Source organism: Oreochromis aureus, linkage group 7 (genome assembly GCF_013358895.1).
Source record: "Oreochromis aureus strain Israel breed Guangdong linkage group 7, ZZ_aureus, whole genome shotgun sequence".
In the NCBI taxonomy this organism is placed as follows: Eukaryota; Metazoa; Chordata; class Actinopteri; order Cichliformes; family Cichlidae; genus Oreochromis; species Oreochromis aureus.
In genome coordinates, this window is record NC_052948.1 from 63,523,316 (window position 1) to 63,545,803 (window position 22,488).

General features: G+C 43.6%; 1 long non-coding RNA gene across 1 annotated transcript; it reads right to left on the reverse strand.

The window, feature by feature from the left end:
• Nucleotides 1-1,922: 1,922 nt before the first annotated feature.
• Nucleotides 1,923-22,271, reverse strand: LOC120441289. The gene is made up of 3 exons (XR_005613959.1): nucleotides 22,259-22,271; nucleotides 13,030-13,032; nucleotides 1,923-1,972 (listed from the first exon to the last, which is right to left on the reverse strand). It is a non-coding gene; the product is annotated as an uncharacterized LOC120441289 (long non-coding RNA).
• Nucleotides 22,272-22,488: the final 217 nt, after the last annotated feature.

The window sequence follows — 22,488 nt, forward strand, 5'->3', positions numbered from 1 at the left end:
ATTTAATTAGGATCATGGTCTCGGCTATTCTTCTTGGCCTTCTGTTGATCGACAGCCACACAAAACTTTGCAAGGTGACAAAAAAAGCCAAAATATCTGATTAGTAACTCTTTCTCTTATTTGCTCAAACAATATTTGTTATGGTTATCTGTGAGGTAAAGGGATTAACAAAAACAGGGTTTTATATATGTTTAAAAGTATAGATTTATCTCGCTCTTGCATTTCTAATAAGATACATTTTCTCACACATGAAACAGCAAAAAATTCAAATGATAGAAATTAAACAGGGAAAAGTTTTTTTCTGGCTGTTCGTGCCAATAAACACAGTTTTTGTTTTTTAGCATTTTGAGCCAGGACATTTGAAGAACTTGCCAACTTTGCAAATCTTTTTTTTTCTAACACATCGAGTTTGTTCAGATTAGGAGGCAGGATTTTGCAGGATCTCCCCAAAAGCATGAGGCAAAAACAAGAGAAAAAGAAATCATACAATAAAGAAAATGCATTCTTCAGTCTTCCTGCTGAGACTTTAAAGTATTATATTATTTGTAGATTGTGTTTACCTCACAGTATAAAACACCTTGAGTAAACTGTTCTTGTCATTTGTTGCTATACAAATAAAACTGATTTGAATTGAACTCAAAATAAAAGGCAGATGTACCCACTGTAGCTTTCATTGGTTAGTGAAGTCCTGCTATGAAACTTCCTGCTGAGTGCTTCTGCCACTGTCATGTTAGCTTTCCTTCTCATTCAGATGCCACCGGAGAACATTATTTACAAATTAACTTCATGGTCTCCTCATTAAAACTCATTTGCAACAGCTGCCTCTGTCAGACACCACTCAGTCAAAGTAACTGTGCCCATAACTGTTGTATCCATATGGAGGAGATCACCACCACAAAAACAATCCCCACCCTCTGTGAAAGGAGGAAACCATCCACAGCAACCAAACGTGATTAAAGATGGGGCAGTTTCGGCTGGTGCTTTTTTGTAAACAGGAGTCACTCCCTGCTGGTGGGACAGAACGCAGGCTTCACCTCTCAGACCTGAAAGCTAGCGTCTTCTTTTTCACTGACATTATTTTGAAATGACTGCATGATGCTTGACTGATGGGCCGTTGCATAAGGAGCAGTTTTCCACCTCTTCATTGCCAGCCAGTCAGAGTGCTCGCTGTATACGCTGTAGACTGCAGTACACTCAGTCTAACCATTGAGTATTAAGTGTGTTTGGTTTGAAGTTCTGTTTGTCTGTCGGTTATTGATTGAGAACACAGTGATCTGGCTGTCCGCACACATGAAAGCATAACATGTTTTTCTCAGTCAAGCATTAGTCTCAGTATGTCATAGCCACCATGAATCAGTAACTTTTTGTTTTGGTATGGGACGTAAAAGCATAAATGATGTACAGGAGCTGCAGAGACTGTAAATCATTCTAAGGTGGTTCAGTTTGGAGGAGTTCACTGACCACTCAGTGACCGCACAGAGCCCAAATCATCACTCCTCCTCCACTGTGCTGACAGCTGCTCTGAGATGTTTCCTCCAAACGTTCTGCTGGGTATTATAGACAAACATCTCCACTTTGGTCTCGTTTGTTCCAGGAGTTTTGTGCTTTGTTTAGATGCAGCGCTGCAAACCTAAACTGTGCTGCCATGATCGTTTTAGAGATAAGAAGCTTTCTTCTTTTAAGTCATACTTGCTCAGTCTTTTTACTCTCATGAACTTTAACATTTAACATGCTAACCGAGGCCTATAGAGCCTGAGATCTAAATCTTTTTTTTTACCGTTTATTTGAGTATTGCGTAGTCTGACCTTGGGGTGAGTTCGTTGGGGAGTTCTCACTCTAAAATGATGGACTTGTTCTAAAATGACCTCTGAGATGGATGAGCAGCAGCACTTTCTGATGTCTTTTCTCCTTGGTGTTGAAAGCATATTGATTTGCTCTCCTGATATTTAGACTGTAGTATTGATATTTTAACCTTGAACACAAAAACAAAAATATTTAAGAAATCTAAAACAAGAATAATGAATAAGTCAAGCTTTGTTATTTGACATAGAATAATTTCAGCTTTTGTGTGTTAATACACACAAAAGCTGCAGACCTCCCAACTGCCAGGACCTCATCTGCTGATCAGATAAGTGCATTTGATAGACAGCACCTGGCTGCTGCTTACACTCTTAACATGACTAAGGTTGGACTTGTACTTTTTCATTTCTTTAAAAAAGCACAAAAAGGATTGAGCAACTCAATTCAATTCAATTTTATTTATAGCGCCAAATCACAACAAAAGTCGCCTCAAGGCGCTTCATAGGTACAGAGAAAAACCCAACAATCATATGACCCCCTATGAGCAAGCACTTTGGCGACAGTGGGGAGGAAAAACTCCCTTTTAACAGGAAGAAACCTCCGGCAGAACCAGGCTCAGGGAGGGGCGGGGCCATCTGCTGCGACCGGTTGGGGTGAGAGAAGGAAGACAGGATAAAGACATGCTGTGGAAGAGAGACAGAGATTAATAACAGATATGATTCGATGCAGAGAGGTCTGTTAACACATAGTGAGTGAGAAAGGTGACTGGAAAGGAAAAACTCAATGCATCAGAGTGAGTCCTAGCAGATAGGGGTTGGCTACAAATGTAACACTTGTTGGATCAAAGAAGGCACTACCATAAATTTAAGTCTTATAAAATCCAACCAGGTGGGTCATAAAAAAAAGTTCAAGCCTGTATAGTTTTTATGAATCTGTCCAAAAACAGAAAAGAAAGTTGTTTGTGCTGGAGTAAACATGTTTTATATGCTGGGGAGAGTTTACATGCTCTCCGTCAGGTTCAGGACAAGAACAGGATCCAAATGCAGGACTTTCCGGTGAGCGACAGTGAGTTTATTTACACTGAATAATAAACAGACAGTGTGAACAGTTTCCAAAAGTGTGATTCCTTCCGTGGTACTCCTGACTCCCGCACGGTGCTCGTGGTCCGTGGTGTGAAAGGTGGAAATCGGACACTCAATATTTACAGCAAAGCTCCGCTACCACAACACGCTCCTTCCCAGGTTCCTGACAAAACAAGACGTGATGATCAGTTTAGTGTTCACACCAGGGCCGTGCAGAGGGGGTGGGGTGGAGGGGGCTTGAGCACGTTGGGTGCCCCAAGTGCCCTTTTCTTGAGGCATTTTTTCTTCTGTGTGTGTGTGGAGTCCTGCCTGTGCCCCTCAACAAAAACATGTAACTATTATTCACAATTTTGCTAAATAAATGGATCTGGCTTGCATCAGTCACATGATGACCATTTACCAATGCTCGCCCTTGACGGCAGTGCGCACCGGTTACTAGCCGTGAATGAGCTTGCAAAGAGCTACAGGGCTTTTCCCTGCCTTTAATCCACATAAATATGGAATATTGTAATTACGATATTAAAAAAACATACTGTATTTTAAAGAAAATACATTAAGAAACAAATTATTATATCTCTATAGATTAAACATTTAATAAGATTTCTGTGACAATAGTGACTGTGCTGGTGTAGTTCTTCTTCCCACCAGCAGGAGTCACTACAGTTCTTTCATGCCAAGATTTGTTTGTTATTAGCTGTAGAGTTGGTAATGCAGCACACTGTGAGAAAAGACTGACTCAGCATGTTGTCCTGATAAACATCTGCATCCATCCTCTTTGTTTTACAGAAAGCATCGCTTGTGAGTATTTAAGTTGAACAAGAGTTAATGTCTTGATGCATTCTCAATCATCCAGGAAAGTAAATCTCCAAAAGTTGAATCTGTTCATCTGGACGTAGCGTTTTGTGGGAGAAACATTTCGTCACTCATCCAAGTGACTTCTTCAGTCTCAGCTGACTGCAGGTTTCCCCAAACCTTATAAACAGCACATTTGCATAATGACTGAAACCAGCCCACTGAGGGAACAATGGGCTGTGAGGTCAGTTCCTTAATCATAATTATGCAAATTCCCATGACCATTGATCAACAATCACTGACCAAAACCCACTGATTAAAGAACACTGATCAATGGCCATGAGTACCATTCACAGAGAGTTGGGGAATGGCTGCAATCACAGCATTGTAAGCATTGTACAACACAGAGCGAACACCATCCCCACTGACACAGCGGCCAGGGAGGCAGAAGAACAGCACATCAAGAAGGCCCTGAGTAAATGTGGTTATCCCAGCTGGACTTTTGTCAAAGCTGGGAAGGCACCTAAAGAAAGCTCCAGCCGATCCAGGAGAGAAGGACAACCGCTGCCCAGGCGAAAACCTGTAGTGATCCCGTATGTGTCAGGAGTATCGGAACAGTTGAGACGCATTTTTTCTAAACACCGGGTCTCTGTGGCTTTTAAACCCCAAAATACGCTGCGCCAAAAACTGGTCCACCCCAAGGATCGGGTCCCCCGACACAAACAGAGTAACATAGTGTACGCTGTTAAGTACCAGGAGGATTGCCAGGATTTATACATCGGGGAAACCAAACAACCTCTAGCGAAGCGGATGGCACAACACAGAAGAGCAACCTCATCAGGCCAGGACACTGCAGTTTATTTACACCTACAGGCCAGTGGACACTCTTTCAACGATGAGGATGTACACATCCTGGACAGGGAAGAACGCTGGTTTGAGCGCGGAGTCAAGGAGGCCATTTACGTGAAAAGGGAAAGACCATCTCTGAATCGAGGAGGGGGCCTAAGGGTACATCTGTCACCATCTTACAATGCTGTGATTGCAGCCATTCCCCAACTCTGTGAATGGGACTCATGGCCATTGATCAGTGTTCTTTGATCAGTGGGTTTTGGTCAGTGATTGTTGATCAATGGTCATGGTAATTTGCATAATTATGATTAAGGAACTGACCTCACAGCCCATTGTTCCCTCAGTGGGCTGGTTTCAGTCATTATGCAAATGTACTGTTTATAAGATTGGGGAAACCTGCAGTCAGCTGAGACTGAATAAGTCACTTGGATGAGTGACGAAACGTTTCTCCCACAAAACGCTACGTCCAGATGAACAGATTCAACTTTTGGAAACGAGTTAATGCAACTATATTTGCTATTATTTATGCACTTTGATGGTTAAAGGTGTACTGTATTCAGATTTACCTTCTTTCCAATGTTAGCTAGTTTAGTCAACTGATTTGCATTATCATGTGACTATATAGACTGAATATTGCTTATTTTCTTCTGTTTGTAGTTTCACTCTGTTGATAATTGAAGGCAGCGTCAATAAAAGGGACAATACACCTGTCAGTTGTTGAGGAGTTTATCTATCTGCATAACTGTATCCAGTGTAGCAGTGAGGGCAGAATAGTGAAAAAGCGTCCTTCTACAAGACAACCTTTGGATGTTACGTCAACTCAGCTACATCAACCATGTCTGAAGCAAGAGAAGATAAAGCATCATCTGTCCGTTCAGAGAAATCAAATGTGTCAAAAGGTACAAGTAGGTCATCTGCCAGTATGGCCGCCCTAAACGCTCGAGCCAAAGCTGAAGCAGCACGCAAAAGAGCTGAATATGCTAAAAAGGAAATTGAAATGCAAGTTAAGAAAGCAGAGCTTAAAGTAGAAGAAACATGTCTAGAGGCCACATTACAAGCCCTCCAACAAGAACGTGATGCGGAAGCGGCACACGCCGAAGCAATAGTTTTTGAAACAGCAGTCAATTATTTTGGAGAAGAACACGTGCCTGTACCTCAAAGGGTTGACACTTTGGAACGCACCTTTAACTATGTGAAAGACCAGCTCATTATCAAAGACAGCACAAGCCCAATTGGTCATACCGAGTATAATTCAATGCCCGCGCCAAATGTCACATTCCTCACGCCAAAACAAGAGCCAACCAGGTCGGATACCTTAAAGCAGGGCTCTAGAGTGCGACCAATTTGGTCGCAAATGCGACCAAATTTTTCCGTGGTGCGACTAAAAAAAATATTTGGTCGCACCAGTGCGACCAACTGTTTGGGTAACAAAAAAAAAAAAAAAAAAATCTCTGCAACTCTCCGTGTGGTCAACAACAGACACACATTATGCCCCTATCGTGGACTAAACCAATCAGAGATAGTCAGGGGCGGGACCTCTGATTGGCCGTGGTCCAGTTGAAAGTGCAGGTGGAAGAGGGAGGAGAGTAGCTTGAATAAAGCGATATCAATTCATTAATGGATTCCACACAAAGACGTAAACACAGAGCGACCTGACGCATCAGAATCAGCTTTGTCTTTCTCGGCTTTCTCATCCGACGGCCCGTAGACGGATACGGTGTCGGAGCTCAGCGATTCTGATGCGTCGGGTCCACTCTGTGTTTCCGTCTTTTTTGCGCTGATTCTGAGCTGCAGGTTTTGTCTCTCTCCAACCAAAATTCGCCGAGCCAGCAGCAAAAGAAGCAACAAACTGCGCTTCACATTTGATCAATGTCGTCATGAATTCCCTCTGAGTTTTGCTGTTTTGCTTCCACCACGATAAATATTACACTTCATACACAGCTCTCTGTGTGTACTTCAAGAACAGTTTCCCGTGTCAAATCTGTTTTCTGCATTATTCATTCGCTTATTACCCACTAGTCTACCGTTGTTTACAGCGCTGTCTTTTTCTTTTTTCACGTAAATGACCTCCGACAAGAAAGCCTAATTTCTGCTGTTCAATACTGAAGAAATTTAAACTTCTTAAAATTATGCAAAATTGCAGAATATTGCAGAATATTTTTAAGGTTATCTGCTATAAAAAGCCAGACCAGGAAAATCTCCTTCATGTTTTTCTGTGTTTTACTCTGTTACTTTGACACAAAGGCATCTGCTGTGATGTTCACAATTCTGATGAAGTCTCACATGTATCAGTGCTGATAAATGATCAGAATTATAATATTTCTGACTGTCTGAGGCTAAATTGAATCGAATCAGGACTTTGAGAACAGGAATCGAATGGATTATAGAAATCAGTGATGATACCCAGCCCTAGTGAGCAGCCTAGGCCTGACAGAAGTGGATGTAGCTGTGGGTAATAAGAAAAGATGAAAACTATTGATAACTTTTGTTAAGTTAAAGGACTGATCCGTCTGAAATTCATAGCCAGTGCTCTGACACAATGCCATCAATCTTTGAATGCTGAAAAAGCACAGTGTATCCAGAAAACACATTATATGCTGCAATAAATGCACTGCCCAAGTGTCCACTCTCCCCACTGCCTTTCAGCAGCAGGCAGCAGCAAACAGGCCGTCAGAGGAGGCCAAGATGATGATTAAGTTTAACATTTTCTACAATATTGACAAAGCACTTTAAGCACAAGATTGTTAGTTAATAATTTAGAAATGAATATTGTCTTTATGGACTCCCCCCCCCAAAGAAGGTGCACATGTTAAGTGATGCGGTTGAAAAATTTGAGTGCGCCTAACTTTTGTGCCGGTACGCCTAAATTTTTAAAGTTAGGCGTACCGGTGCGCCCATGGCAAAAAGTTAGTCTAGAGCCCTGCCTTAAAGGAATATGTCCTTCAACCTCTGAGCACTGACAAAGGAGAAAAAGTTTCCCAGTCTCCGAAATTAATGCAGAAAACGTCACCAGGTACTTCACCAAGATTTGAACATAAGGTGAGCATGCAACAAGGAAACATTTCTGACGTAGCCAGGTTTCTTGCAAGACGTGACTTACTCACTGGTGGCCTCCGAAGGTTCAGTGACAAGGCGGGAGATTACTGGGGATGGAAATCTTCGTTTCAGAACGTGATTTGTGACTTAAACCTAACGGCCAGTGAGGAACTGGATTTGCTGATTAAATGGCTCGGTGCAGAATCAGTCCAATATGCATATCGTTTAAGAGCTGTGCATATTAACAATCCCTCTGAAGGACTCGCTAAGGTGTGGGAAAGATTAAATTGCTACGGCTCCCCCGAAGCTATAGAGAACGCACTGCTCGACAGATTGGACCGTTTCCCGAAAATCTCATACAAAGATCCACAACTGTTGAGAGAACTACAGGACCTCCTCCTAGAGATAGATGCTGCAAAGAGTGAAGGTTACATTCCAGGTCTACTCTACCTCGATACAGTGAGAGGCATTAGTCCAGTGGTGGAAAAACTCCCCTATGCTATGCAAGAGAAATGGATGAACTATGGTTCTAAATACAAAGAGGACCATTGTGTATCATTTCCGCCGTTCTCTGCATTTGTGGCTTTCATCAGTAGAGAAGCAAAGATGCAATAGCGACCCCAGCTTTAGGCAGTCTGTGCAGCCGCCTCCTGCCCTTTCAAAGACAAACAAACTTTACGAAAAACACGCTAAAAGAGAACCTATCTCAGTCATCAGAACCGAAGTTGTCAGTACGGAGCCGAAACCAACTCCTACAAACATTGAGGACCCAAATAAGGAATGTCCTATCCACAAAAAAACCTCATGCTCTCAAAAAATGCAGAGCATTCAGGGAAATGCCACTGGAAGAGCAAAGGCCTATCTCAAGAAAAACACGATTTGCTTCAAATGCTGCGCTTCTACAAACCACCAGGCAAAGACATGTAAGTCAGAAATACATTGTACAGAATGTGATTCAAAATTACACGTTACAGCTCTTCATCCGGGACTGGCACCAACGACTACTGCCACAGCTACTATTGCAGAGCCCGTAACAGTTGATGGCAGGGAGAGCAATGCGGCACGCCCCACAGCTATCTCGACATGCACACAAGTCTGTGGAAGTGAATTCAAAAGTCACTCATGTGCCAAGATCTGCCTTGTGTTCATTTACCCAAAGAACTCACCTGAAAAGAAGCTTAAGGCCTACGCCATCCTAGATGACCAAAGCAATAGGTCACTTGCAAAATCATCGGTTTTTGACACATTTGGAGTCACCAGGAACTCCTTTCCATATAAACTGAGAACCTGTGCCGGATTGGAGGAAGTGACAGGGAGGAGAGCTTTCAACTTCATTGTAGAATCGGCAGACTGCACGTCACGTCTTGAGCTCCAGACACTTATCGAGTGTGATATGCTACCCGACAATCGCAGTGAGATTCCCACAGCTGAAGCTGCTCGAAACCACGCCCATCTTCAGGAAATCGCAACCGAAATCCCGGCTCTCGACCAGAGCGCTCAGATCCTGCTGCTCATTGGAAGGGACGTCATTCAAGCACACAAAGTTCTCGACCAGCGCAATGGACCTCCAAACGCACCATTTGCACAGAAGCTAGCTCTTGGATGGGTGATCATTGGGAACGTTTGCCTAGGTGGAGCTCACAAACCCGCGCGTGCTAACATTTTCAAAATGAACATCTTAGACAATGGTCGTCCAAGCCACTTCCTTCCATGCAAAAATGCCATTCAAGTAAAGGAAAGTTTCAACTCGCAAGGCTACAACAAGGTCAACTCCCCAATGCGAACAAAGCACTCTTCAATTGGAGAAACAGTTTTCAAACAAACGAGTTTGGACAAGAGCCTCGGCTACTCACAGGAGGAAAGAGCCTTTTTACAGATAATGGACAAGGAGGTCTACCAGGACAGTGCCAACAGCTGGGTTGCGCCACTACCTTTTCGTTCGCCCAGGCCACGCCTGCCGAACAATAAGCGGCAAGCTATGCAACGCCATACGTCGGTACGCCACATGCTGAACAAACGCCCTCAGGTGAAAGGTCAGTTTACAGACTTTATGCAAACTTTGTTTGACAACGACCACGCTGAGATAGCGCCACCACTCACTAAAGAAGAAGAGTGTTGGTACCTCCCCTTCTTTGGAGTGTATCACCCGCGCAAACCAGAACAAATACACATTGTCTTCGACTCAAGCGCACAACACAATGGAGTATCCCTCAACGACGTTCTTCTTACTGGGCCCAACCTCAACAATAGCTTGTTGGGTGTGTTGATGCGACTCCGTGAAGAAAAGGTGGCAGTCACAGCCGATATCAAACAAATGTTCCGTTGCTTCGTGGTCAGGGAGGACCACCGGAACTTTTTGAGATCCCTCTGGCACCAAAACAATGACATGGATCAACCGATTGTGGAATACAGAATGACCGTACATGTCTTTGGCAACAGCCCGTCGCCCGCGGTTGCAACTTACGGACTCAGAAGGGCATCAGAGGACCGAGACAAGCAAGACATCACCACACAACATCTGGTGGAACGACATTTTTACATAGATGATTGTCTCGCCTCCTTCCAAATCAAGTACTGATGCCATTGCTGTTATGCAAAACGCTCAAGACACTCTGGCTTCATCTAATCTGAGGCTACACAAGATTGCATCCAATGACGTGAATGTAATGAAGGCATTCCACAAAAACGATCTAGCCAAGGGTCTAAAAGACCTCGACCTAGGAGCTGACATTCCACCTATGCAAAGAAGCCTTGGAATAAGCTGGGACATTGCAACAGACAAATTCACATTTCAAGTGTCCACTGCTGAGAAGCCCTATACCCGCAGAGGGGTACTTTCAGTTGTCAACAGTCTGTTTGACCCTCTTGGGTTTGCAGCTCTGGTCAGCATCAAAGGCAGAGCTCTCCTTAGAGAACTTTCCACAGACATATGTCAATGGGATGATCCACTCCCAGAAAAGTTGCTCAAAGAGTGGAATGCATGGAAAGAGTCCCTGAAACTTCTTGAAGAAGTAAGAATACCAAGAATTTACACCTCCATATCCTTCAGTGGTGCAGAAAAAAGGGAACTCTGTATATTCTGTGACGCGTCTACGAAAGCTATCGCTGCAGTAGCCTACATCAAGCTCACAGATTCAGAAGGCAAAAGCGAACTGGGATTCGTGTTTGGCAAAGCGAAACTTGCACCGCAGCAGGAAATAACAATCCCCAGGCTCGAGCTATGTGCAGCTGTTCTTGCTGTCGAGATTGCTGACATTATCACAGAGGAAATCGATGTTCCCTTCCATTCTACCAGATTTTTCACAGACAGCAGAGTGGTACTTGGATACATACAGAATGAATCCAGACGATTCTACGTCTACGTATGCAATCGCATACAGAGGATTCGAAAATCGTCCAACCCAGAGCAGTGGAACTACGTTCCAACAGAGCTTAACCCGGCCGACATAGCTTCAAGGTCAATCCCAGCTAGTGCACTCTCATCAAGCACATGGCTCAAAGGTCCAGATTACCTACTGAGATCAACCCCTGAAGTGACTAAACATACCTATGAACTAGTCAATCCTGAACCAGATCCTGAGATCCATCCAACAGTGACATCACTTTCAACCAATGTTGCGGCTTCTTTCCTCGAAACGAGACGATTTGTGTCTTTCTCTACTTGGGGGTCACTGTTGAGAGCAATGGCAAGGCTCATTCATATTGCAAGGTGTTACGGGAACAGCACTTCCCCCAAAAAGTGTCTAGGCTGGCATATCTGCAAAAGTCTTAGTCTAGAAGATTACAGTAAGGCAAAGAGCGTTGTTCTGAGTGGTCTTCAACACGAGGTTTACCCTGACATCTTCACGTCTTCGAGCCCAAAAAGACATTCCGAAACAGAGCCTTCTCAGAAAACTCTCTCCTTTCAAAGACAATGCAGACTGTCTCAGGGTTGGTGGTCGCCTTTCACAAGCCAGCATGGAAAGCAACGGAGCACACCCCATTATCATCCCAGGCAACCACCATTTAACTACTCTACTAATCCGACACTACCACCAACGGGTGCAGCACCAGGGGCGCCATTTCACAGAGGGAGCCATGAGATCGGCTGGCTTCTGGATTGTTGGTAGAAAACGGAGCATCAGCTCAGTCATCCACCACTGTGTAATTTGCCGCAAGCTCAGGTGGAACACAGAAATGCAAAAAATGTCAGACTTACCCATCGATCGTGTGACAGTCTGCCCCCCATTTACTTACGTCGGAGTTGACGTCTTTGGACCGTGGACAGTAAGCTCTCGGAGAACAAGAGGAGGCCTTGCCAGCAGCAAACGCTGGGCCGTCATCTTCACCTGCTTGGGCATCAGGGGCATTCATGTTGAGGTCATCGAGACGATGGAGTCGTCTAGTTTTATCAATGCTCTGAGACGATTCATCTCTATCAGAGGACCAGTAAAGCAGTTGAGGTCCGACTGTGAGACTAACTTTCTGGGAGCGTGCAAGGAGCTCGGAATAACTTCAAAACACTGCGACAACCAGGAAATTCAAGACTTTTTATCCAAGAACGAATGCACATGGATCTTCAACCTTCCTCATAGTTCTCATATGGGAGGAAGTTGGGAGCGCATGATCGGCATCGTGAAGCGCATACTGGACTCTATGCTAACTGTCAACCCAGTTCGCCTGTTGACCCATGAGGTTCTCGTTACCTTTCTAGAATAGAGAATAGAATAATCCTTTAATTGTCCCACAAGGGGAAATTTGGTTGTAACAGCAGCCAAAAAGATACATATACAAACAGACAGTACACAGGACACAGAACAGAAACATACACAATTTTTCTTAAATATTTACATTAAGGACAATGGTTATGGTTACTATATACAGAGTATTGTACAGTTATTAAATTAAGTAAAAATAACTACAGATAAGAGGCAAACCAGGTTGTAGTGCTAATCAGTTGGTTAACTTATTGCAGTTAGTGCTGATGTAAACATTATGTTTGTTGGGAGCAGTTCTGATTGTACAGCCTGACAGCTGCAGGGAGGAAGGACCTGTGGAAACGCTCCTTCATGCATCGAGGATGCAGCAGTCTGTCACTGAAGGAGCTCTGCAGTTCAGCAACATTTCCATGCATGGGGTGGGAGACTCTGTCCATCAGAGATGTTATTTTGGCCAGAGTCCTTCTGTCTCCCACCACCTGCACTGGGTCCAGGGTGCATCCCAGAACAGAGCTGGCCTTCCTGATGAGTTTATCCAGCCTCTTCCTCTCAGCTGCCGATAAACCGCTGCTCCAACATACTACACTGTAAAAAATGACAGATGCCACCACAGAGTCATAGAAGGTCTTTAAAAGTGCTCCCTGTACTCCAAATGACCTCAGCCGCCTCAGCAGGTAGAGTCTGCTCTGACCCTTCCTGTAAAGAGCATCAGTGTTGTGGCTCCAGTCCAGTTTATTATTCAGGTGAACACCCAGGTACCTGTAAGAGTCCACTATCTCAATGTCCACTCCCTGGATGTTCACCGGTGTCAGTGTGGTGGGTCTGCGTCTCCGGAAGTCCACCACCAACTCCTTGGTTTTCCCGGCGTTGATCAGCAGGTGGTTCTGCTGACACCAGTCCACAAAGTCCAGAGTCCACTGTCTGTACTCCGAGTCGTCCTCACCTGTGATGAGGCCGACTATGGCAGAGTCATCAGAGAACTTCTGTAGGTGGCAGCGTGGGGAGTTGATGGAGAAGTCTGCAGTATAGAGGGTGAAGAGGAACGGTGCCAGCACAGTTCCCTGTGGGGCCCCTGTACTGCAGACCAGTGTATCCGAAACACAGCCCTGTGACCTCACATACTGTGGACGTTCTGTGAGGTAGTCCAGAATCCACTGGGACATGTGGTGGTCCACTCCCGATAGCTCCAGCTTGTCCCTCAGAAGTCGTGGCTGGATGGTGTTGAAAGCACTGGAGAAATCAAAGAACATGATCCTCACAGTGCTTCCAGGCTTCTCCAGGTGAGTCAGAGCTCGGTGCAGGAGGTAGATGATGGCGTCCTCCACCCCGATGCCAGGCTGGTAAGCAAACTGCAGCGGATCCAATGAAGACCTCACCAGGGGGCGCAGATGGTTTAGAACAGGGGTCCCCAATCTCAGTCCACGAGGGCCGGTGTCCCTGCAGGTTTTAGATCTCACCCTGGGTCAACACACCTGAATCACATGATTAGCTCATTACCAGGCCTCTGGAGAACTTCAAGACATGTTGAGAAGGTAATTTATCCATTTAAATCAGCTGTGATGGATCAAGGACACATCTAAAACCTGCAGGGACACCGGCCCTCGTGGACTGAGATTGGGGACCCCTGGTTTAGAACCAACCTCTCCAGGGTCTTCATCAGATGCGATGTGAGGGCTACCGGCCTGTAGCTGCTGAGGTCCTTGGGATGGGAGGTCTTTGGTACCAGTACCACACAGGAGGTCTTCCACAGCTGTGGTACTTTCCCCAGTGACAGGCTCAGGTTGAACAGATAACCTAGGATGCCACACAGTTCATCTGCGCAGCACCTCAGGAGCCTGGAGCTGACGCCATCTGGACCTGCAGCCTTACGCACCTTGATCTTGCGAAGCTCGTTCCTCACTTGAAGTGCTGAGATGGAGAGAGTGGGTTTTGGGGGAGGGGTGTGTATGTTGGAGTCCACAGAAGCCGGGAGTGGGTGTAATGACTGGGAGCTGGGAGGTGTGAAGCTGAGAGGTGTGAAGTCCTGAGATGAAGGACAGGCAGAGGTAACCGCTAGCAGAGGTAACCGCTATTGTAAACTCTCGACCGCTACTACCAGTCTCGTCAGATCCAGATTGCCCCTTTTTTCTTACGCCTGCTACCCTCCTTGCGCAGAAAACTGGATTACCACCTACGCCACCCGGGCACTAGTGCAACATCTTTCAAATGTCTTCTGGCACCGTTGGAAAACACAGTACCTGCCGACACTCCAAGAGCGAAGAAAATGGCAATCTGTGAGTTAAAATCTTCAAAAGGGAGATCTAGTTCTTCTAAAGGACAGTCGAACTAAAAGAAACCACTGGCCCATGGGGGTGGTTGTTGAGACCTTTCCTAGCCAAGACGGACATGTCAGAAAGATTGAGGTAAAGGTCACTTCTGGAGGAACATCTAAAACCTTCTTACGACCAGTGACAGAGACTGTACTCCTGCTGCGAAATACTAATAGAGACATTGATCCTTAAAGATGGTGATGACATCCAATAGATGTCAGACGGGGAGTGTGCTGGTGTAGTACTTCTTCCCACCAGCAGGAGTCACTACAGTTCTTTCATGCCAAGATTTGTTTGTTATTAGCTGTAGAGTTAGTAATGCAGCACACTGTGAGAAAAGACTGACTCCGCATGTTGTCCTGATAAACATCTGCATCCATCCTCTTCGTTGTTTTACAGAAAGCATCGCTTGTGAGTATTTAAGTTGAACAAGAGTTAATGCAACTATATTTGCTATTATTTATGCACTTTGATGGTTAAAGGTGTACTGTATTCAGATTTACTTTCTTTCCAATGTTAGCTAGTTTAGTCAACTGATTTGCATTATCGTGTGAATATATAGACTGAATATTGCTTATTTTCTTCTGTTTGTAGTTTCACTCTGTTGATAATTGAAGGCAGCGTCAATAAAAGGGACAATACACCTGTCAGTTGTTGAGGAGTTTATCTATCTGCATAACTGTATCCAGTGTAGCAGTGAGGGCAGAATAGTGACAAAAGCAGCTGTGTGAGGCAGTGGATCCCTCAGCAGCTGGATTACAGAGAGCACAAGTCAATATAACACATGTGCCAGTTGTTGCATTGCAGAGGGATTCGGGTATAAAAACAATAATAAACACAATTTCTTGGTTCTATAACATTTTCTGTCATTACTTTATTATGGATTAGGTGCAAGAGTTGTTAAGTATGGATAATTAAATAATAGTTTAATGCAATAGCAGTTTGTACCTTGTTCTCAGATGGACAGCAAGTGGAGACTGACAGACCAGACAAGGAGATGGAAGGAGGAAGACAGTGATTCACAGGCAGAGCCTAGTTTATTTTCCCACAATGTTTTTTTTATAATTTTTCTGTTGCCTTATGGTTTTATGTGCTGTCACCAATCTTTGCATTTTATTATCAACTCATAAAACGTGTTTAATCAGCTACCAACTCTCCTATGGACTTTTTAAATGTGTACAGTCTCAGATCAACACAGCCCTGCCCTCCAGCACTATCAGCAGCAGGAACAGCAGAAACCCCTCAACCGCAACTTTGTACCCATCAGGTAAAACATAGGCTACGTTTGCTTGAAAGGTAAAGGTGTGCTCTAAAGTGCTATAGAGCACACCTTTCACTTTATTAAAAGCACCTTATCAAGCACTTTATTTAGCATTGCACTTTAAGCATGGTGCTGGTTTTCCAGTGTGTGCGTCTGATGGCCCAAAGCTGACTCAGAGCCGTAACACCATCCATGGCTGCAGTATGGAACAGATGTGGGTGTGTCCTCATCTCCCAGAGGAGTCCAAATCGTCATCAAACAGCCCTACAGACACAAAAACATGTGAAAATATAAACAACCAGACTATCAGCAGTGATTTAAGTACTTTAAGACCTCTGTGAAAATCATTTACAGTATATATCACAGAATTTAAGGCCTTTATAATCACAGAACATACAGAGAAAAGTACTAAACTGAATCAATTTCAGCTTTCATTTTTCATGATGTATATTGTATTAATAATTAAACTTCATTATCTGTATCTTTACCACACATTTGCCACACAGGTGTAGATACTATAGGTTCAGTGAATGCTTACATTGCACTGATTAGAATATACTGGACATCCAAAGCTAAGATTCAGCGCACTGTGTTAGAGGCTGGGATTTGATGAATTCATCATATATACAACCTTTGATCATCATTTATGTCCAGTTGAGAATGAATCTGTGCACTCACATATTAAATGAACTGAAATCAGTAGTGTGATCTCCAGTCTTGATATAAGGAATGAGAGAACTGACAGCTGTTATTTTAATCAGCCTGTCTCAGTTGTTTTAACTCTAAGTACCATAGAGTAATGTGGTAACATCTGGACTGACGAGTTTACTGTCAGCATTGTAATCACTAGTTTAAAGGCTGTAGGTTGCAGCCATTGCTCTAACACCGTATAAATGTAACAGGGCTCAGTGCTGGTTCTAACAGTCTGAGCTGCTTCCAGCTTTATTTGTGAAGAGCACAGCAGCTTACAAAACAGTAGCGAGCTCGTACAGCTGCGACGTAAAACTTTCATTAGCTAAGATGACCTTAAAATAACGGGGCTACGTGGGGTGATGCTAGCGTTAGCCATGTTAGCACGTTACCTTCAACAGGTGGTCAGACTGAGTAAACAGGCACTCAGTCAGAGGTTGGGCTCTCCGTTTCGCTGCAGGGTCCCTTCATTCTTCACATATCCGTGTCGAGCCGAGTGTAAATCCCGAGGCTGAACGGCCTTTGTACAAGCACACACGTAGCAGGGCGAAGCTATGAGCTAGAAAAATCCAGGCTGGCAGACAGCCGGTGTCTGACCAACCAATCAGAGAGCTCCTTACATCCCACGGTGTGGCTAATTTGAATTGACTATGTGCACGAGAAAATGCTAACTTCCTGGTTTGAGGCCGGATGTGGGGTTGTACATTTCCGGTAGCTTTACTTTGCAGTAAATCGCTACTGCAAAGATATACTCCAAAATCATGTCCAAAACTCGAAAACGGAAAAATTGCGTTAAGTTCCAAAGAGCAGAAGGTGGGAACACTCACCACTGTTGTGTCACAAAAAATCTAATGATAGATTTTGACGTTTAACCACTTAAGCCCCACGCCCATGATACTGGGGGCAAAAAGGAGGAGATCACGTTTAATCGGTTATAACGCGGGTTGAGAAATATAAGTCCAGACATGTGTGGTATCCACAGAAACCTCAGAATCTCAGCTAAAATGTCATATAAACCATTTCTACAACCACCAAACACACCGAAAATAAGCCGCGATTAAACGAGCAGTTACGTAAATGTGCAGAAGTCCGCTAAACAAACAAAACCGAACCAGAAATTCTTCAGACTTCATGTAACCGGTTAAAGATAGGCTGGTTAGCTCCCAGAGCTATCACTGACTCCACACGCCAAGTTTAACCACGATCAGACCAAAATTCACTGAATTAGCCGCAAAAGAAGACCACAAAAACACACAGCAGCGCAAATGCGCTAAGACAGAAATTGGCTTACCATCCCGACCATTATTTTCACCGGTAGCCGGTATCCACGTGATTGACGTTTAAAGAGTTTAGATCGATCGGTTGTTTGCATCACTCAACACAAGCAGAACTGCATCACTGCAGCATAAGACACATCGTCCACATTCAGAAGCACATCTCTGTATAGTGACTGGTCTTATTCTTTAAACAGGCAAATGTTCAGCATTCAAACTACAGATGAACAGACACAGATGTTTCCCGTTATGTCCACACCTACACAGCATGTTAACAAACCGTGAAAAAAGCCACACAAAAAATGAACGATTGCTGGTGAGGGTTTCTATACATTAGTATGTATGAAGGGTATGTTGTGACTTACCTTCAAAATTACAGTGGTCCCTCGTTATAACGTGGTTCACCTTTCACCTCGCTGTTTTGCTGATTTTTTTAGTGCAAGTTTTCATGCTTATTTTTACGTCACATTGTGTCCTGCTTCCTGATCGCTGCAGACGATCTCCTCCGTGACGTCTCTCCTGTACAGTACAGAATCGCTGCATCGATTGCTAGCAGTGTGACTCTGAAGTGCAGTACTGGATGTCCACGATGTCCACCCATCAAAAAATAAAATTGGCTACTTGATTTCACCTATCTCTGGTTATTTTTAGAACATAACACCCGCAATAAACGAGGGACAGCTGACAAATATAACATTTGAATCCCTTTTCTCTTTTGCTCTGAGGCGTGGGGGAAAAATATCGACAAGTCCATGAAGATCATTTACAGATATATTGCGTAAATGCCCAAGACATCTATAGAAATGTAAATCGCCGCTTGATTCATTCATTTGCTTAACTTGTTTTGGACCGTAAACAAGGCGCGAATAGGACACCGGAAACAAAGCTCCACACAGGAGTTTTTGCACCGGAAGTAGCATATGCTAACGTGCACATAGTCAATAGCAGCAGGATTTTTAAAATGAAGTTGTTAATCCAACTGCTAATCCACATGTTAATCCCTGAGCGAACAGGAAAGGGAAATGGATTTTGAAATGCAGTTTATTAAAGTGCAATTCGAAAATGTTTTTATTAAAGTGGAATTCGAAAAAGGATTTTGAAATGCAGTTTATTAAAATTAAGCACAGAATTTTTTATTTCGATGCGCGTGGCTCTTGTGGTCCTCCATAAAAATGCAGCCAAGGCGTTTTTTTAAATAAACATTTCAAACTATTTACAGAACAATCAGCTGTTCTGCATCAAATTTGATGCCACACAAATTATTTGTGCCACTCCAAAAATTAATTTCTGTCCACTATGAGATAAAGGAGAACAACAGCCTGATACCTGCAGGCCTGACAACAGGAGATGTATCACTGCTGTAACACCTGTAACATTCAGCAGCCGCCTCATTGTTCTGACACACACAACAAACTATTGACTACACTACACACTAACTACACACTAACTACACACTAACTACACAAGATTTGTGCTAAACGTCTCAAATCTCTCACATCTCAAAACACCACCGCCACTCCTAAAACTTCCCCCCGTTTCTTAACAACTGAATGCCATGTTTTGATTGGTTGACATGGTACATTTTTCGACCAATAGGAAAGGGTGGGGTGTTTTGGTTTCGTCTTTGCTCACAGGCAGAGAGTGTTTTCGAGCGTTTTCCTTATAAAACGCCGTTTTTACCGTTTCTCCCCGCAGTAAATATAAACAACGACAGTATTCAGGAAGAAAACCAAACATTGCAGATATTTTTTTTTATCATAACTCTGGTTTAACGTGGCCTATCAAGACAATTTTAAAACTCCACACTTTTTCTGTCAATTGTTCCGTCTGTCCTGCTCACATCTCCAATGGTTGTACACGTTGTCATTAATGTGGCTTCACACCACATCAGCCACGCCGCTTTGCTAGATAAAACACCGGTGTCGGCACATATTTACTTTAATTTCAATTCAGGTTAGAATTCTTTTTGTGTGCGCAACACAGATTTTCTCTGCGCAGAGACCGTGCCAACAGTGCGCAACTGCGCACGTGCGCAGCTTAGAGGGAACATTGTTTACCAGTAAGGAAAACTAATGCAAGTGTGTGTGTGACATCTAGGAATAAAAGTGGTGCAAATAGGTGTTTGTAAGATAATGATTACTCACCTTCCTTGCCTGTGTCCTCTTCAAGGTGTTTGGGCAAATGTTTCCCCGGGGGTCCAGACACCATTTAAAGGTTCCGGGAGAGACCATTGGTAAAGAGAGTGTGGTGAATCTTTTTGTGCTTGGGTTTTTGGGTTTTTATAATATTGGGTTTGGTGTAAAATTAAAGTGTGATATATTTATTAATATATAAATGTGAAATGTATTTATGTGTTTATTTATTCTAATTGCTATATTGTATACTGTGGTGGAAGGTTGGGATTTAAGAATTTACCTGAGAGTGGAAGAATGGTTTAGTCTGTGACAGCTGAACATATTTAAGGCTGCCGGTTGTCATTAGAGGGGATTGATTGTGCTGTGAAGAAGCTCGACAAGTGAATTGTTGTAAGGAGAGCTGTATGGCAAGTAAATACTTTTTGTTCCACTACACTTGCCTCGGTCCATCTCACTGTGGAGTAATCAGGGAATTGGAGACAGGAGGGAAACAACTGGGAGAAATTAGAAGTGAAGCAAAACTAGAAAAACTGATATGAAACTGATATAAAACAGGAAGCACACGACAGGTACAGAGACAAACTAGACATACAAAATACAAAACAGAAACCAAAAGACTGATAGCCATAAACCAAGGTGAAACCAAAGATTAACAACCACAATAAAACAAATCAAAACACTGGGTCACTGACCCAGGACCGTGACAGATACAGTATGATGAAAATCCATATTAGAGTCTTGATGAATGTGGGTTGTTGTTATTCAGCCTGGTGCCCCTTTTTAACTTTGAGCACCTGCCCCTTCAAACATCTCTGCTCGGCCCTGGTTCAGCAGCAGACGAAGCTTGATGGACGACAGGTGTGGCTGGCTTCATCACCGGAACTCCTCGGGCATGATGTTTGCCCATAAACCAGCACGCCACACACACAGACACAGACACACATTCTCTCTCACACACACACACAGACACACACAGACACACACAGACACACACACACACACACGTACTCATAAGGGAGGCAGCAGGGGACTGGGATGGGAGCCATAACAAAGAACATAATAAACATAACAGGGTAGGTCGACCAGTGAGGACTGACACCATGACACTCGGGTGCATTGTTGCAAAGCTTCAGTTTTCTCTGTCAGGTGATGAGACTTTAAACAACAATACAGCAAACAAACAGAACAGACTGATCAGAGTTTACGGCATTTATAGAAAAAATATCACAATCACCTCATTGTAGCTATTAATCATTAAACTGAACTCACAGCTGCACTGTGACAATGAGCTCCAGATTTAAATCAAAGCACAAAGAGTTTTCTAGAAAGCAGCAAAGCAGCTTGCATTCAATTCAATTCAATTTTATTTATATAGCGCCAAATCACAACAACAGTCGCCTCAAGACGCTTTATATTGTAAGGTAGACCCTCCAATAATACATACGGAGAAAAACCCAACAATCATATGACCCCCTATGAGCAAGCACTTTGGCGACAGTGGGAAGGAAAAACTCCCTTTTAACAGGAAGAAACCTCCGGCAGAACCAGGCTCAGGGAGGGGCGGGGCCATCTGCTGCGACTGGTTGGGGTGAGAGAAGGAAAACAGGATAAAGACATGCTGTGGAAGAGAGACAGAGATTAATAACAGATATGATTTGATGCAGAGAGGTCTATTAACACATAGTGAGTGAGAAAGGTGACTGGAAGGGAAAAACTCAATGCATCATGGGAATCCCCGGCAGCCTATGCCTAGAATTAAGCATTAAGAGAACCGACTCACAAGCAGGTAAATAGAACAGTGTGACAGCTGTGTCACACACTGCATGACACATCTGTGGGTCACTATATCACTATGAGCCAAGCTCGATAAAATTCTGTATGTTTCTGACTGAGAATAGAAAACATATTACAGGTGGCTGCAAAACAATTATTTTGGTGCAGCAGTTTTTATGTTTTGTCTTCCATATTAATCACTTTCAATTAACATATAATCAAATGTGCTAATAAAACTGCTGTTGCCATAAAACAAAGAAGAAACCTTGTTTATAAGTTAGGAAGCAGTGGAAGGTGATGACATCACTTTGATATTTCCTGGGAAAAGCTTTGATCTGGATGGTCTCTGATCAGTGCTGGAATGTACTAGAGTCATTCATTTCCATGGAAGAAGGACTCTTCCATGAAAATCGCCTTTAATGGCCAAGTATATGCACAAACACATACAAAGAATTTGGTTCCGGTAGATGGTGACTCTCAGGCACAGCAATGTAAATCACAACAATATGTAAAGGACACAACACACACACACACACACACACACACACACACAAACACACATATATATATATGCACATTATACACACATACATACACAATGGTATATATAGGTCATTAAAAGCATTAAAATGTTAGTAATGTTTTGGCACGAGATGAAGATGACTTTCACTTCCTGCAGTTCTTCATATGTCCCCAGCTGTGGGACTCATATTTGCAGTTTGCCTTCACGATCAATAGATTTCTGCTGTCAGACCCCGGCTTTGGCCCCAGCTGATTCTGGCGTGACGCA